The sequence below is a fragment of the Peromyscus eremicus genome, chromosome X (genome assembly GCF_949786415.1).
Source record: "Peromyscus eremicus chromosome X, PerEre_H2_v1, whole genome shotgun sequence".
Classification (NCBI taxonomy): Eukaryota; Metazoa; Chordata; class Mammalia; order Rodentia; family Cricetidae; genus Peromyscus; species Peromyscus eremicus.
The window spans coordinates 81,443,840-81,461,363 of NC_081439.1; the positions used below are offsets into that span (position 1 = coordinate 81,443,840).

Here is a 17,524-nt window from a genome sequence, read left to right on the forward strand (position 1 = left end):
AACATTCAAAATGTGATAGAAAGACAGACAGATGGACAGATGGGGAATGAGGGAGAGAGAAAGAATGAGAGAGAGAGACAGAGACAGAGACAGAGAGACAGAGACAGAGATGCAGGGATGAACAATGTCTAAAGCAGCAGAAAAAAAGTCTATCAGTAGAAAACTGATGAGTTGTGATACATATAATAGTAAACTATGCAGCTGTTTAAAAACTCAGTTCTATATACTGACACTGAAAGCTTCCTGCAGGATATTAAATAAAAATGCATATATTATGAGTTCATTTGTGTTTTTAGCATATAAATATAAAGAGATGGAAAGGATGGATGAATAGATGGAAATATCTTACACAGGCACACAAACAATGTCTGGAGAAAAAGACAAACAAAAAAAATTCCCTCTAGGAATTAAGATAAGCAGAGGCAATACAATTATATTTTAACTCTTACTGGGTCAAGTAATAAAAATATCCTCATATCTCTGAGTACACTAAGCTATATAAGAAAGAAACTGAAATGAGACAGAAGTAATAGTTATAAATATTGGGAGAAGATGCTATGGGCTCTTCATTCTTAAGGAGAGAAAGAAGAATGGTTAGTGGTATCAAATAAAAGAGGAAAACAGCTAATAGACAGAGAATACAAACAGATAATCCTTAAGGGGGAAAATCAAATGGTCAAGATATATCCAAAAGAAAAAGGTTCACACTGGCAATAAATGTTTTAAAAAATGTTTGGTTTTCAATTTAAAAAATGCAAAAAGGAAATGCTGATCTTCTTTTTTAAAGATTTTTTTTTGTTTATGTGTATTTGTGGGTGAGTGGCTGATGTATACTCTGCCTAACGTGGGTGCTGGGAACCAGATTCAGCTCCTCTGGAAGAGCAGCAAGCTCTCCTAACCACTGAATCCTCTCTCCAGCCCCAATGTTCAACTTTTTACAAGAAAGACATAAAAGGTATTTTCATACTTTCTTGATGAATGTAAACTGGTAAAAATCTGTTAAAACAAGCTGGTTTTTCAAAAGTTAAACTTTACAGAACTTTTCCCAGTTGCAATGAATTTTATGATACACCGTTTAACACATTCCTTCCTTGCTGAAATGTCCCCCCCCCAAAAAAAAAAATAGTGTCTCTCTCCACTCCATCTCAAGTGTATGGATGGCCAGACCCAATACAGGGCTCCAAGTGCATTGCAAGTCCTCATAGCTACCACACTGTGGGTCCTCAGCAGATAAAACCATGCTTTCTGATGTGTCATTGGAAATCATTAAAAGACACAGACAAGGCACTTCTGGTACCTAAACTGAAAAAAAAACTACAAACACAAAATAGTACAGATACCATAGGAGTTTTCCATCTCTTTAAAATACCTTGAGTTCAAGGCATTTTGAGACAGACAAGGACATGAGATTGTCTATGATCTATCATTTCAACTCTTCATTTGCTGGCATTGTCTAATCTCTGACCTTGTCATTTTCTGACGCAGCCATCTAGACAAATCTCTCAAAGTAGATTGTCCACAGTGATTCCAGACCTGTGGCTGGTAAATGATGCTGGAAAGAAATATAACCAGCCTCTGTGACTTGAAGTAGAAATATTCTACTACAATAACTGTTTGCAGCTTTATGGAGGTATAATTTACCAAAGTTGTACATATTTGCAGTAAATATGATGCTGTGAAACACATGTGCATAATCTTGATGCTACACCCTTGTTTTTACCCTTTGCAGATGCCACTGGAGCCCTTCCCCACTCTTGGTAGGAGGACCACCCTCAGAATCCCAGCCTCCACAGCATCACTAGCTTTGCCATCCCTCTCTCATCCCAATGAAAGAGCTATTTCCCTTTCTCTGAGTCTGGTACTTTCTCCACTTTCATTGTGCTCAATCATCACCCCCAGCTTCCTCAAGGATGCTGTATCATCTAACTATATGTGATATGCTCATAAATAGGCTTCTCTCTATCCTGGATTTAAAACAGCACAAAATTAATATCGTGATATTCCCTGAGCCTTGTCTCCTTCCCATCACAGCCAAGCTTCTTCAGTGCAAATTCCGCATTGTCCCAGACTCGGGGTGGAGCTGACTGGTAGAGTACCTGCCTACTATGCATAAGACTATGGGGTTTGATCTCTACCATAGAAAAAAATGAAAGAGATATTTTTAAAAGATCATCCATCCTTAAAAAGGGCATAAGTAAAAAAATACTCTTGAGAGTAAATGGTTAAACCCTCTGAGATGACAACTAGGTCTTGCTTACTCAATTTTTAAAATGTGTGTGTGTGTGTGTGTCTGTCTGTCTGTCTGTCTGTCTGTCTATCTATCCGTAAAATTTGTCTTCGATTGATAATAATTGTATGTATTTAAGGGATAGAATCAATTTTTTTTTTTTTTTTGGTTTTTCGAGACAGGGTTTCTCTGTGTAGCTTTGCGCCTTTCCTGGGACTCACTTGGTAGCCCAGGCTGGCCTTGAACTCACAGAGATCCGCCTGGCTCTGCCTCCCGAGTGCTGGGATTAAAGAATCAATTTTTTGATCTATGTATACATTATAAAAAGATTCCGTCTATTCTTTTTTAAGAATATACCATTCATCAGCAGTGGTCAGCATGCAGTGCAATAAATGACTAAAACTAATCTCTCCAGTTGAAGTGAAACTATTTGTCCATCAATCAATACCTCCCTCACCCAGATGGTCACTTACTAGAATGATTTTCTAGGGACTGGGAAGATGATTCGGTGGATAAGAGTTCTAATGATGACCTGAGTGTGATCCCCAGAACCCATGTAAAACGCCAGGTATAGACAGGGAAGGTGGAGCCGGGAAGACAGGGGTTCACTGGCTGCCAGCCTAGCCAAGACATGGCAAGCCCCAAATTCAGTGAGAAACTCTGGTTGAAGGGAATAAGGCAGGAATTCTAGAGCTGGGCACCTAAAGCCCTCCTCTGGCCTCTGTATACACAACCACAAGTACATGTGTGCACACACAGATATATCTCACACCTATACAAAGCTAGTCCATGGAAACATTTGTATATACTTGACCATTGTATAAGAATGTTCAGTGAAGCTGGGCAGTGGTGGCACACACCCTTAATCCCAGCATCTGGAAGCAGAGGTAGAAGGATCTCTGTGATTTCAAGGCCAGCCTGGTCTACAGAGCTAGTTTCAGGACAGCCAGAGCTACACAAAGAAACCCTGTCTCAGGGAAGAAAAAAGAATGTTCAGTGAAACTTCATGGTGACTTGGACAAGGGTGGCAGGGGCAGAGACGGAGGCATATGGAAGAATGCATGATATAGTTTGAATCTGAGATCAGCAAGAGTTCAAACACTGTATACGGTGGGCTAAGAAGAAGACAGAAATCAACGGTGAGCGGACAAAAATCTTGGTTCAACTGACTAAATGGATAATGGTACCCTTTTTCTTAGTCATAGGAAGCTGAATGAAGGGTTAAGGATGTTCGGGCAATCAATAATCCTCATTTGACTATGTTACCCTTGAGGTATCTATTGGATGACATGTAGAAATGTCAAATAGGTCACTAAGAACATGAGGCATTAGCATAGAAGAAAGACCTAGAAGAGAAACATTAATGATGAATGTCCAGAGAGATGTTACAGCTATGGTGCTGGATGAACTTCTGAGAAGGTTTTGGGTGGAGAAGTCTGCAGGCTGAGACACTCCAGTGTTCAATGCTTGGGGAGATAAGTTTTAAAGAGCCTAAGCAGTTATTTGTGCAAACTTAAATTTCAAAGAAGTCAACACAATAAAAGTTGAGATGTACCATGAGTGCATCTCACTTCTCCAGGGCCTAGCTCCTTCCAAGTTCAATGTTACCACATGCATTCTGCAAGTTTTTCTGCCTGCATACTTCAAACTACATTTAAACAAAATAGCACTTTTTTTTTGCTACACAGTTGTTGCCTCATCCTATAGAGAACCAGTATATAACTAGGTGAGTTCTGTAAAAGCAGCACTCTGCTGGAACTTCTCCATACAGTCCATAACCCAATAATCACCTACACTTTACAAAGGTCAAGGGCGATAAGACTGGACACCTAATTTGTGCATCTTTTCTTCTTTTGAGCTCATCACTTCCCTGTTGCAGTCACCTTCTGTACCCTCTCACTGGCTTTGCCACATGCCTAAAAGGCCTCAGGACATCTGCTAATTCACACCTCCCTTCCCAGTTCAATCACTGTTAGGAAAATGAAGCAAGGAGAGGGGTAGCTTTACATTTCCACCCACAGAGCTGGACTTAAACAAAAAGAGGGGGCTCTAGTCAGGCATGTTGGTTCACATCTTCAGTCCTGGCACTCAGGAGGCAGAGGCAGGAGAATCAATCTGAGGCCAGCTAGGATACACAGTGTGTTCTAGGCCAGCCTAAGATACATTCTGAGACTCTGACTCCAACAAACTAGACATTAAAGAGAAGAAATATTTATAACTAGGTCAAAGTTGTTATCAGGAACAGAATCTCAAAGGGACAAAGACAGCAGAAGGAAAGCTGTGTGAAAACTGGACCTTGGGCATCCTTTCCTGTATACGGTAGCAAACTGAGAAGGTTTGGTTATAGGCTCTGGAAAGTACAAATGAGTTCCAGTTCCTAGAATGGCAATGCCATTCACTCATTCATTCAACAAACATCAGTATGACCCCTATGATGTGCTCAGAACTCTGCTTCCATTGACCATCACTGAATACAAAAGACAGTAATTCTTTTCCACGTGGCCTTTGTCTTATGGGGTGGAGGTGAAACAATCAATAAGCAAGACAAACGTAGGAAAGAGGTAGAAAGAATGTTTAGGGAAGGAGTTGCAATTTTAAGTGGGTTGGTCAGCAACTGCCTCCCAACAGAGGTACAACACTTAGGAACAAACCCCTACAGTGGGTTCCAAGTAGCTCAGGATGGTTTCTTCTTATTCCAATCTCACTACTTCTTGAAGACATTGCATCCCCAATCCCTAGCACAAATATTTGTGCTTCAGGATTCGGTTACTGCCCTTACAAAGATTACAAGCTTCTAGATGGAAAAACAGAGCAGTATTCGGACCTTTGTTGAAGTGTAAACAAAGTCCTTAAACATAGTATAACTAGTCATTCTGCTTGAAGGGAGGAAGTGTGTGTTCAATGAGGTTGTCTCAAAGGCAATGACTTTTGGCTAGATCCTGAGAGGTGAATAAGAATTCATGAAAGGGAGGGCTATGTTTCCCAGAGGAAAAACAATGTTTAAGTTCCAGAGGTGGGGTTGAGGAAGACATATTCTCCCAACTATCTCTACGTAAACTACAAATAGAAAGGGCACAGTACCACTCCACCTGATGTGGCTTTGTGGCATACACATATTTCTGGCAAATACTTACCAGCTACTACATCTTTGTCTCTCCCGGAAAAGGAATAAGTTGAATCAGGTGCCCATCCCTAGAATCTAGGCATACACCTCTAAAATCCAGGACTACGCTCTCCTAACTTCAAGACCATTGCCATGGAGCTGAGAGCTTTGGAGGTTTCCTTCATCCAGGCACATTCAGGGGTAGGTACTTACTTAACAACAGCAGCATGCAACTGGCTCTATGTTTAAAATGAACTCAGTTAAGGTATGAATGAGGTGATTCAACTCCACCATGCATCTAAGATGAAAGCAAGGACCAAAAACCTTAAGAGCTTCACACAAGCTCTGTCCCACTGTCAGAATGGGAACACTGTACTTGAGGACACTGTACTTAACCTCTCAGTCTCCTTTTCACCCTGTCATGGTTGTAACTGTAGCACCTGTTGTAGGGAATTAGTATGCAACTTGTCTGAAATAATATGAGAACTTACCATCACTGTACCATCATTACAGCAGTGCCAACCTTGGTAAAGTGCTCAGAGAATGCCAACCAGAATGCTTCATACACTCACAGCCCACTAATCCCAGAACAGACCTCCAAGCTCAAGTTCACCACTCTGACCTAGGGTGTAGCATCTGAAATCGTGTTACCAGTGTTCATCAGCTGCCCAAATGGAGCCTCACAAACCAGTTTGGGGGGGGGGGTTTCTACTAGAATTTCCAGCAGGTGTTTACACACACACCAAGAAAAAAAATTGCCACAGTTCTCTCCATTAAACATTGTTTTCACTACTTCAGGGTAAATTTACACTTTAGTTCATTAACTCCTTAATATCTAGTTCATTAACTCCTTAATATCAACATGAATAGTGGGGATATGAAGCTGAAAGAGCAGAAGGGTATCCAGTGAAAAAAGAAGAAGCGGAGAACAGATGTGATACCTGTAATGGCAGCACTTTGGGAGGTAGAGGCAAGAGAATTGCCAGCCAGTGTGAGTCCAGCCTGGTCCACAAAATGAATTCCAGACCAATCTGAGCTAAAATGAGAATCTGTCTCAAAGCAAGAAAAACAGAAAGGGGGGAAAGTGGGGTGGGGCGCCCAGGGATGTAGTGGGACTAATTTTTCCCACAGACATACAAGACTCAGTGTCGATCCTGCTAGAAGCAGTATTCTAGAATGCTAGGTCCTCTGGTCCTGAAGCTGCAGCACAAGAGGGGGAAAAAGGGTTGGTTAAAGCAAAACCCATCACTTTTTTAAGCTACCAGAATGTTAAGCGAATTATTTGGGCATCAAGTTCTCCTCCAAGCCCATCTTCTCCAATGCTACCGGCTGGGGGAACACTGGTGTCCTTCTGCCAGAAACAATCCCCCAGCCTGCTTGAAGGGAGCATGATACAGGAGTTCAGCTCCAAAGTACACAGCTGGGTCTCCAGCCCCAAGCCCAAAGGGAGCCCACTGAGGCAGAACTCACAGTCAACTGGCCTTTAGCCTGTACCTGTGGTGGAGAGACAAGGCGAAGCTAGGAACATAGAAGCCGGGAGGTCTCAGAAACAGCGAGGGGGCACCGAAGGAGCTGGACCGCCAAACCCTGCGAGAAGCAGTCACAAAAAGGTGACTAGCCACCAAGTCCCAGGAGGACCCAGCTCTGCTAGAAGCCCGTCCCAGCCCGCACCCTGCCAGCTCTCCAGAGGGGCCAAGGCTGGCGGGAAAAAGCCTGGGCGCGCTGGGTCAGAGGTACCTGTGGAGAGGCAGCACCCAGAGACACGGTCCAAGGGAACCGGGCAGAAGCAGCCCGAGAGAAGGAAAAGTGGCAGGGAGGGACCGCCCGGAGCAGACGGGAGGCACCGCGTGGGGGTGCGGTCCCGAGACGCTGACACGACAGAGGTGCCCGTGTGGCAGCTGGGGACGGAGGACAGGGACACACAAGGTACAGCAGAGCACATGACCCCCCCCGAGGGGGGGTCGAGACACGGGGCTGGGGGTCCTCGAAGTCTCAGACAGAGGGCGAGGGGCGCTCAGACACTAGCTGCCTGCCACCTACCTGTCACCTGCAACAGGTGCTACTAGGTGACCAAAGCTCTGGGTGCCGAAGGGTAGGGAGGGTCTCCAGTTCCGAGGAGACCAAGACCGCAACCCTGGCGGCCGGCCCTACTCACCCTCCCAGGAGGCGGAAAAGCTGCAACTTTCCCTGGAGCGGGGAGGAGCTGGCCTCTTAAAGGGGCCGCACGGAGCGCTGGGATCTTTTAGCTGAGGGCCAACTAGCAAAGAGAGTTCTGGGAACCCAAGCCTTAAGGCACTGGAGGAATTTCCTCCTGAGTTAGCAGATTTTGAGGACCTACTGGATGCACCTCCTCCGCCATTTCCGTCTATCCCTGTCCACACTCTTAGATGATGGGGGAAGTGAGGGAGTTCACTTACCTTTTTGTTCAGCGAGCCAGAAGTTGTCCAACTGTGAAGTGCTACTAAGGAAACAAGGGTCTCTCTGGGGGAAGGAAAGATATCTTCTTCAGTGGTGTAGGCATTGGTAAGGAGCCCCTGCTCCTGTAAATAATTACCCAGGACATTGTAAGCAATCGTGATGAAACGGATTGGGTCTTCAAAAATAAATAACTTAAATAAATTTGAAAAAGAATGAAAAGGTGACTAGCTAGGTAAAGAAAGAGATCAGAGGGAGTAGAGGGAACAGGAGAGGGTAATGGTCAGGAGATAAAAAGTAAAAAGGGAGCCTGAATATTACTTGGGGAAATATTAATATATGTGCCATTCAGATTGACTTCTGTTTTTTGAGGCAAATAAAAGTATCCTTTAGGCAAAGGTTATAGATTAAACTCACACATTCACACTCAAAGGCACAATTGGTTAAAATATTCAACTCATTAGACACTAGAGAACAGGGGTTGGGGATTTAGCTCAGTGGTAGAGCGCTTGCTAAGTGCAAGGCCCTGGGTTCGATTCTCAGCTCTAAAAAAAAAAAAAGAAAGAAAAGAAAAAAGAAAAAGAAACTAGAGAACAAATTAGAACAATAATGAGATTCTTTCACAAACAAAAGAAAGAAAAAGAAACTAGAGAACAAATTAGAACAATAATGAGATTCTTTCACAAACAGTTTTGTGGGGGAGGTGGTAAGTAGCATTTGATGAGGACTGAGTAATCACCAAATAAGCACTTTTGTAACTACTAGCAGGAATGTATGCTGCTTAAAGACCCTCTTTGAAAGCATTGTGCACTGTTTATCAATACACACTAAAATGTTTATGTTTACCCACATTGCCACCTTCCTCTCTGTCCCTCTTCGCTTCACATCGGCCCTGAAAGGTGGGCAGATCTCTCTCATCTAGCACTACCAATTAAACATGTTCAAATTTCTACCATCTTAAAAGAAAATCTCTGTCTTACCCATATGCAAGATCTCTCTATACCTCCTTTAAGGGTCAATTTATTGAAAATGTGCTTTACAGGTGAGACATGCCTACAATTTCTCACTTTCTCCTTTCTCATTCATTGCTCAACTCTTAGCAATCTAGCTTCCTTCCTCTACTGGAACTGAGCTAAACAAGATATCCAAGCGATGATCTCTGCGTCAATAAATTCCTTGATAAATAAACAAATAAAGCATTACTGGTTCTTATCTTGCCTAACCTCTTCCCTACATTTAGCCCCATTGGCCATTTCCTTCTCCCTGAGATGATTTCTGTGGTATCTGTGACATCACACTGTTTTGCTTTTACACCTAGCAGTTTGCTTTTTCCTCCATCTCCTTGGAGGGTTCATGTTCTGCTGTCTGACCTCTGAAAGTCAGGCAGTCTCAGAGTGAAGATTAATATGCTCTCTCTCCATCTCTAAATGGTATCTTTCATCTATATGGCCACGAATGTAATCTATAATTCTTCCCAGATGGCTACATTGAGCTCTGCTTCCTTAGCATCTCCAATCAGATATCCTGCAAGCACCTCAAATTCAACACAACCAAAGCTGAACCTATAACCTTTTCTCTTAAATTTGTTCTTTCTTCCGGGGGTTTCTTAGTAAAAGACAGCATGCCACTGAGGTAAGCCCTGAGTAATAATTGTATGATGGGTGAATTAATTAATGAATCCTAAGGAAACAGAGATGGATGCAAAGTTTTTGTTTAACTATGTTAATTCCAGTATAACCTAGAATAAAAAAAAAAGATAAAGACAGTTTAGTGGGTAAGTGAAATATTATATAGTCCTACAAATGGAATATCGTTATAGTCAATTAAACTGATATGTGCATGGTTTATAATGACAAAAAAATGCTTGTACTATGTATAATGTAGTATATATGTTATTATTTGAATAATATATTATCTTTATAATATATAGTATTATTTGAAAGTAGGATACAACATTTAATGGAAAATATGATTATAACAATGAAAATAGAATACACTTGGAAATATATAAAATAATAACAATGGATATTTGTAAGTAACAAAACTGATAGACTTTTGTTTTTTTCTCATTTTTCTTTATTTTCAACTTTCTTATGAGTATACATGGCTTTGATAATACCAAAAATCTTATATCTTATTATTTTTATTGTCTTAAAATTCATGTGTGTAGGTGTTTCACCTGCATGTATGTGTGTGCACCACAAGCATGCATGTCTGTGGAGGCCAGAAGAAAGCATCATACTCACTGGAACTGGAGTTACAGATGGGTGTGAGCTATCATGTAGGTTCTGGGAATTGAACCCAGGTCCTCCAGAAGAGCAACCAGTGTTCTTCACTGATGAGCCATCTCTCTAGCCCCAGAACAAAAAACTCTTTTGAAAAGAATTTTAATAGGGAAAAATAAATCCAATTTTGGTACACAAAACAATAAAAAAAAGCCAGTGCTCTGAAACATGGAAAACCATTTTTTTTAGATACTTTAGCTTTTTAATACCTTCCTCTACCCTAAAGTGTGAAGAAACCCCTTCAAAAATGAAATCTTTTTGTTCTGTGAAGCTTTGGCAATTTAGATCCAGGTTGGAGTGGGAGATTTTGTGGTTTTTGTATTACACACAATCAAACACACACACACACACACACACACACACACACACACACACACATACACACACACACAAATTTGGCTTGTGGAAACACCTTTTTGCAGGCAGTCCTTAGTAATTAAAATATCTTCAACCAGAATTGATCTAAGAAAACATTTATTCCAACTCCTTTATTTCTCAACAACACTTTAAGTTTTTACTCCTTCCTTTTTTTTCTTTTTTGGTTTTTCAAGACAGGGTTTCTCTGTATAGTCCTGGCCATCCTGGAACTCAATCTGTAGATCAGGCTGGCCTTGTGCTCAGAGATCCACCTGCCTCCCAAGTGCTGGCATTAAAGGCCTGTGCCACCCATACCTGGCAAGCTTTTACATCTTGATGTGCAATGTCCCACTCACCAAGAGCTACCTCATTAAAAGGATACAAAGATCTGGTTCTTCCTCTCTAAGACAGTCTTACCAACCTAGTAGCAAATGCACAGAGTCAAACATAAACAGTAAACCAAAACAAAGCTAGACAGTGACCGTCTTACACATAGTTTGTGTTTCGAAAATTGCTGTCAGTTTTGATTGGACCCTACTTTACTACTATAATGTTTCTGTGTTCAAACTCTACTGAATATTTTGAAGAGCCTAACAATGCAAGCAAATTCAAACAATGTCCTATGAAAACATGTAGTCAGGCATGGGCAGAGCTCTGAAAAGGCAGGGTTAGTAGGACACAGGCGCTATGAAGTGGGAAGTGGGGAAAACAGAGTGAGGGCTTTAACTTTTGAGGGTGAAGGGAGGGCAGTAGGGATGGGGAAGGGTGGAGAGAAATACAGAACACTAAAGATGATTGAAAAACCTAAAGGAAAATCTACTGCTTTATGTTTACTTAATATAAATGCACATATAATATATATGTGCATATGTGAATACAAATAGTTTAAATGAAATTATGACACTTGGGGTGATAACAGTCCCCACAAGAGTCATACACTAGCTAAGAAAAACCCTGGTACCAGGCTTGGGAAACCTCCCTTCAAGTTGTCGGTCAGAATCCAAGAGATTCCCCAAACAACATAAGCTATTGCTGTTGCCCTTGATGGTCTCACAGAACTTGAAGGTAAGACCTGATTGCTAAAGATACGACACACTTCAGACACAAGACTAGGAGGAACTGAGCTGGAATTGACCTGGACACTTCTCTCCCTAAGGACTAGCTCTCATAGTATTTGAATTTGTTATACAAGCTGCTATGGGAGAGTAGCAATCTGTAGTCTTTCCCAACCAACGGTAAAGCTTAGGAACCACAACAATGACCGCCCTGTCAAAATATCCCCAATGGTGCAGTAGTAGCACTTATATCTTAGGGGTAACCAACAACCATCTATCTAATTGAACTTAAGGCCTGCTCAAGAAGAGGTTCTCATGCCTGGTATTGTAAATCTAGCCAACTACCTATAGCTGATGACATCATAGACCCTAGAAGAGAACTTACTAATGTCACTTTCTTAAACTAGGATAATCCTAACTGCATTCTAAATGCCTATTATTATAGCTGCAGAGAAATAAGCTCTCATCACTTGCCAAAGAAACTTCTTTCTTATAGCAGGAGGAAACCATCACAGAAACCCACAACTAATCAGAATGCAGAGAACAACTGTCTCTGGGGTGCCTATACCCAATTGAAGTACAACCTCTACTACACCTAAGGCTCATGGAACATCATCGTAGAGGGTATTGAAAGATTGTAAAAGCCAGAATACTAGGGAATCTTCTGTGAAACAGTGTCTTCTATATGCGACAGGAAGCAGCACCACAATGTGATCACTTAAACAAGATCTGCACAATGACAGTACCAGTTGACATTCCATCATGGATTGGATAAATCTCACAAGGTTCCACCCCTAAATGAAGAGCTATAGGAAATTAATGGCTACTGAGAGGGATACTCAGTCTTCTCCAGGAACAATCTCACTGATAGGTTATCCTAAGTGGTCAGCTTAAACACAGAAGCAATACTAAATGGACTCAGCAAGTTATGCATGCACATGTATGTTGTTTAGATATTTGTGCGTATATGAACTATTTAATGAAATAAAATGAAATAAGAAAATATTTAACCAGGAATTTATATTTATCCTGTTTCTGATTTAATCTCCTATCCAATAGTATTGGTGAAATTATTAAGGCCACTCCACGTAGTTAATAGAAGATTTATTTAATGCCGTAACTTACAAATTAAGGGATAGGTAGGTCGCGGGGTCTGGGGAAGGTGTATCGCAGTCCAGCAGTGTTCTCTGGAGCTCTGCTGAGATTTTCCTCAGCTACAAGCGACAAGACACTTCAGTACTTAGCAATTACTCTTTAAAGTTCAAAATGTTTCAAAACTACATAAACAGTCCAGGTTAGTGGCACAAGCATTCCACTGCCCTTGAGAAGCTGGGGTGGAAAGATCAGGCATCTAAAGCAAACCTGGGCTAGCTACCTAGGGAAATGGCTCATCTTAAAGGCAAGTTCTAAAAACTATGGCATTACCAATACAATTCAAACACTGTATGTTCTCCTCCATCTAGATTTTCACTGTCTCAGAATTGGGTCTTATCATTTCCATGTATGTCTACATTTACTATATACATGTCTATCTCTAAATAATATCTAATATTTTAATAATCAGTATTACTCTTTATATAGCAGTATACACCATCTGCAGGTTTTTTTCCTCAATCAACATGCTTATGTGATTTTATCCCTTTTGGCAGATGTAGTTCATTCACTTTTGTTGCTATATCACATTCCCAAACATGAAGCTATTGCAATTTATTTATCTATTCTCCTACTGATCAAAAGTTGTTTAATTGTCAAAGTTGTAATCCTGGTTGCCAGCACTCTCCCTTTGTAAAAGCTAAACAAAAAACAGGTTTCCTGACAAAGTAAATTTAGTGCACTAGTGGCCTACAATAGATTTACTCTTTCACTCAGTCAAGATCAGGGTTTCTCAATGTTCGCAATACAGCCATTTGGGACAGAAGAGTGTCCTGTTGGGAGGTGGAGTAGACCCTTCTGTAGCATGTTGAACAACACCTTTGACATTTATCTACTAAATACGAGCAGCATTTCCCAAAATTGTCTCCAAATATTGCCAAATGATCCCAGTCAAGAATGTTATGATATACTAAGTACTATGTGTAAAGCATTTCAGTAAGTGCTGTGGGAAGGCAAAAGAAAAAAAATCAATGTTGAAAAGAAGCTCATTCATTCAGAGATCCATGTTGAGAATATATTATGATCAACATATAATGTGGTAGGCACGGGATTTGAGCGACTCTTTCCTCCCGTGACTCACAGTTTATTAAGTAAGGTATGGAAAGACAGGTGAATTACAAATAAAAATACAATATTAAAAATGTAAATCTGGGGAGATGGGTATAGGAATACTTTAAAAGGCCATTTCAGCCTGGATGGGAATGGTTAGTGAAGATTCTGTAGTGGTCTGAATGAAAATGGCCCCCACAGACTCATACGTTTGAATGCTTGGTTCCCAGTGGATACAATTGTTTAAGGATTAGTAGGTGTGGTTGTGTTGAAGGAGGTGTATCACTGGGGGTAGGCTTTACGGTTTCAAAACATGCACTCCATTCTCAATGTGCCTCTCTGCCACCCTACTTGTGGATCAAGATGGTAGCTCTCAGCTGTTCCTGCTGCCATGCCCTCATTACGCCATCATGGCTTCTAACCCTCTGGAACCATAAGCTCAACTGAATGTTTTCCTTTATAAGTTGCCTTAGTCATGGTGTTTTATCACAGCAATAGAAAAGTAACTAATACAGTATCCCTGGAAAAAGTTAGGTTCTTTGAATTTTAAAGGTTAAGTAGGATTTAGATCAAGAATATTGAAAGATATTACAGAAGAAAATAGCATACAGCAAAGTAAAAGCGCTATAAACACTAGGTATTGTACAACGGAACTACAAAGAAGGTAGTATAGTTACAGCATAAAGTACCAGGAAAATTTATGATGGAAAAGGATAAAAAAAAATGGTGTGTCAGCAATAGGACTGACACAGATATGAATTCACCGAGACTGTGCCAGCACACATAAGACCTGCATAGGTTCAAATGAGACAAAGCCCCATGGACAAGGGGAAGTGGACACAAAATCCACCTCTAACCAAGAAGTTATCTACAATTAAAACATACTGGGAAAGGGAAAATGAGTTTTCTCCAATGGAGTGTCATTTTGTATATCAACCACACTCCACTGCAAGCCCCATGCTCAGGAGTAGTTGGCCAATACAAAATGCACTCCATGAGTTTTTTGTGTGTGTGCATTTTGTTTCATTTTGATATTTTTAGTCTCATTGTTTTTTTTGTGGTGTTTTTAAAGAGAGAGAAAACATGAAGTTAGGTGAGTAGGGAGGTGGGAATTATCTGAAATGAGTCAGGGGAGGGTAAAATATGATCAAAATACATTGCATGCAAAACATTAAGTAGAAAATAGGGGAAATAATCTTTATTGGTTTGGAGGGCTGCTGAAACTAGATACCACAAACTGAGTGGTTTGGGCAACAGAAACTTGTCTAATAATTCCAAAACTGGAAGTCTGAGACCAAGCTGTCTACAGAGTTAACTCTTCCTAAGAAATGTGAGAAAAAACAAGCTGTTTAATGTCTCCATCCTGGCAGCTAGTGATTTCTTGGCTTGTAGAAAGATTTCCTTTATCTCTACCTTCAACCTCATGTGGTGTTTTCCCCATGTTCTGAGAATTTTGTAGTGTATCTACATCACTCCCTCCCTCCCTGTCCAATTCTTCCCATGCCAATTAATGAGTGTGTGTGTGCGTGTGCGTGTGCGTGTGCGTGTGCGTGTGTGTGTGTGTGTGTGTGTGTTATAAAGAGAAAGAGAGATGCTTATATATACATGTGTCCAGGGCTGACTACTTGGGATTGGACATCCTATGCAGGAGTTCATCACTGTGGGAAACTGATTTTCCCCTTTCTCAGCAGGCATTGACTCCAATAGCTAAGGATGGGATAATGTGGAATTTTCCCTATATAAGTTAGCATGTCAACTGTTTTTGTCATTATGCCAATATCATCCAGGCAACCATATTGTTGCAAGTTCACGTGTACATTTTCCCTGTCACGTATAGGGAACAATATCTAAAAGCAGATGCCCTGGGCTTCTGGCTCTTATAATCTTTCTGCCTCCCCTTCTGTGATTTTTTTTCCTAAGCCTTGGGTGTATGGGTTGCATTACAGATATATCATTTAGAGTTAGGCACTCCATTATCCCATACTCTCTGCATTTTGACCTGTTGTGTATCTCTCTAACAATCTCCATCTGTTGCAAAAAGAAGCTTCTTTATGAGGATGAGAGCTACACTAATAAAGGCATCAATCATAATAGATTAGGGTCCATCCTAATGAATTTACCTTACCTAATTACATCTGCAATGATCCAATTTAGAACACATTCTAAGGTGCTGGGAGTTAGGACTTCAACATTAATTTTAAGATACAAAATTCAACTCACAACATAAGGGTAGGAGTTAGAACTCCAGAGGCTTTTAAAGATTTGGGGGTTTTGGTGACACCACTAGTTTAACTGGTTTTCATCTCTTTTTCTAGCTCAATACTCTTCTTACAGATAAACACACTTTGTTTATCCCTTCATAAGATAGTAACATTTGAATTGTTTCCAAATTTGACCATTATGAATAATGTTCACGTAAACAATCATATATGAAATTTTAATGAATATTTGTTTTCAAAGCATATATATACATATACATACACACACACACACACACACACACACACACACACACACACACATATATATATATACACACCTATGGATAAAATTGCTGATTCTTAATGAAACTCAGTTCAGTCTTTTGAGGAATCCTGATTGCTTTACAAGCTGGCTTCCCCATTTTATTTTCACAAGGGCAAAGTGTGAGGACGCTAATTTATACAGATCTTTGATAGCACCCACTCATATCAGTCTTTTTATTACAGACATCCCAGTGAGAAGTGGTGCCTTTTTGTGGTTTTTATTTACATTTCCCTAAAAATGTTGAATATCTTTTCATGTGCTTATTAGCCATTAGTATTTTCTTCTTTGAAAAAAAGTCTATTCAGATCATTTTCCACTTTTAATTCAATTGTCTTCTTGCTTTTGAGTTATAAGAATTTTTGTATGGTTTAATTATAGTTTTTAAAGTAGGTAAGAGGAAAGGAGAAAGACACTCTTAGGAAGGAGAGTGTCATAAAGACATAAAGAACAGGTTTTGTTGTTTGATTCGAGAAGAGTGTCCAGGTCAGAGAAACCTGTACTGAATTGTATTTAGTATGAGTACTTTGTGGTTCTGGCCAAGACTAGGTAAGTGGTGGATTGATTTGTTCTCGGGCAGTTGGTAATTTAGGATGAAAACTTTTAAGATGTGTTTTCAAAGATTTCTTCTGAGTGGTCATTCATTTTAATAAAAGCATCTTTCAAGAAAAGCAGCATGTACCCAGATATGAAAGGAAAACACAGAGGTTCTCTGTTATCAAATGTAATAATTTCTTTTTACTTTAATTTTCCTTTGATTCTCAACCAATGTTTGACATTGGTCCCCAATTATTCCTCACTAAGGTCTCCTCTTCTATGGCTTTTGAAACAATGCCATGGCCTCCAGGTTCATCCATCTCTTCTGCTTGTGCTTCTTAATATTCTCAGATCCTGCTCTTTCTGCTCCTATCTTAATATTAAAAGCATAAAATGTCACGTTAGTTTATTCATAAGAAGTCTTCAGACACTCACATTTACTGGTGCCTGTTATATGCAATTTTGGGGAGCTGGAAACTTAGCAATAAACAGCAGCAAAGAGCTTACCCACATGGATCATACATTATTAGTTTAAGAAAAAGACGCAACACTAATAGTAAGCACACATAATATTTACTACTAGTAGAAACACTGTTCTAAGGTATTAATCTAAGATACACATGCATTACACCTAATACTCAAAAATCCCACGACACAGCTACATATATCCTTACAGATAAGGGAACTGATGCATAGAGGATCAAATGGTTAAGTTAGGATATGAAGTGAGATATGGCTTCCCACTCCATATTCTTTTTTATTCATTTTACATACCAACAATACAGATTCCCCTCTTATCCCTCCTCCTGATCCCCCCATA

The 17,524-nt window shown here is 40.3% G+C and overlaps 1 pseudogene; it reads left to right on the forward strand.

Moving 5' to 3' along the window:
- LOC131900090 (pyruvate kinase PKM-like) overlaps nt 1-17,524 on the forward strand; it is a 61,029-nt pseudogene that overhangs the window by 4,978 nt on the left and 38,527 nt on the right.